The sequence below is a fragment of the Monodon monoceros genome, unplaced genomic scaffold, assembly GCF_005190385.1.
Source record: "Monodon monoceros isolate NGI ecotype Baffin Bay Population unplaced genomic scaffold, NGI_Narwhal_1 Super_Scaffold_13, whole genome shotgun sequence".
In the NCBI taxonomy this organism is placed as follows: Eukaryota; Metazoa; Chordata; class Mammalia; order Artiodactyla; family Monodontidae; genus Monodon; species Monodon monoceros.
Window position 1 is genome coordinate 384021 of NW_021703769.1, and position 1274 is coordinate 385294.

Genomic DNA, 1274 nt, shown 5'->3' on the forward strand with positions numbered 1-1274 from the left:
GGGGGGGGGGGGGGGCTGGGGCGGGCTGGTGCCCCCCAGAGAGAGGCCTGGTGGGGTGGGAGGTGAAGTGCCAGGAGAGGACAAGGTCAGCTGTCAGGCGAAGCTGTTCACAGACCCGCAGGGACAGGCACCAGCTCCACCCACAGCCCCCGGGTTTGCCCAGGCTGCCGCCCACCCCCGAGCTGGCCTGGCTGTGCACTGGCACTAGGGACGGCGGCTCCGCCCCCTGCCGCCCCCCTGCTCTGCCCCGTTCCCGCCCCACCCCACCTCCAGCTTTCTGCCCCTGCCCTCTGACACCAGCCCCTCCCAGGCACACGGCAGGTGTGGCCCAGCCTCCGTCTGGAGTGAAGGTCGGGAAGGCAGGGCCCCGGTGCGGGCCTGGGGCTGAGGGGGCGGGGGCTCAGGAAGGGAGGGCTGGCATTTGGCAGTGGCATTTTGGAAGAACGGTTGCGGGTGAGCGCTTGGAATGGAACGGGGTGACAGTTGGCGGTGGCAGCTGGAGCGGCAGTGGGGCTTGGCAGGGGCGCAGGCCGGGAGGACAGTTGGGGTGGAGCAGGCGTGGGCTTGGCAGGTAGCCTCTGGCTCTGGAGGGAGCTCTCGGGGAGGCCCAGCAGGAGGGCAGGGCCAGCTGGCACCAGACACGGCCGAGCCAGGCCCAGGAGCAGGCTCCAGCCTCAGCCAAGCGGCCCCCGGCCCACGGGTGGGGCTCTGCTGCAGCCCAGGGCGGGCCCCCAGTCTACCCGCGGGGCCCGGGATGACGCGCAGAGGCGGTTTCTGCGCGCAGCCCGGGCATCCTTACGCTGCGTCTCCTGCCCTGCCCTCAGCCTCTCTCCCTCCCTGTCCGCTTCCAGCAGGGGCTCGGAGAGGACAGGGACAGGTTCTGGGCAGTTTCCTGGGAGGGGCAGGACTCCCGGGGCTGTTGCCATGGGGACGGCTGAGCAACACCACTGGCTGGAGGATAAACAGGCAGGTTTCCTGACCAGTGATTGCCATGAAGACAGCCCTAGGGAACCCAGCTGGGGTAGACTGGGAGACGCTGCCTGGGGGGAGGTGGGGGTGGGGGTGAAGGGCCTGGCGAGGGGGCTGGCCCAGGGGGACACTAGGAAGGGAGAGGTGAAGGGACGTTTCTTCCCAAAGCGCCTCTGGGGCTCTGCCTCACAGGAGCAGCCCCGGTGTGGGGCTGGGTCCCCTCCCAACCACTCTGCCCCCTGAAGCCACACAGTGGGGGTGGAGGGCAGGTGGAGGGCTGGCTGAGCACGTGGTGCAGGGGCCCT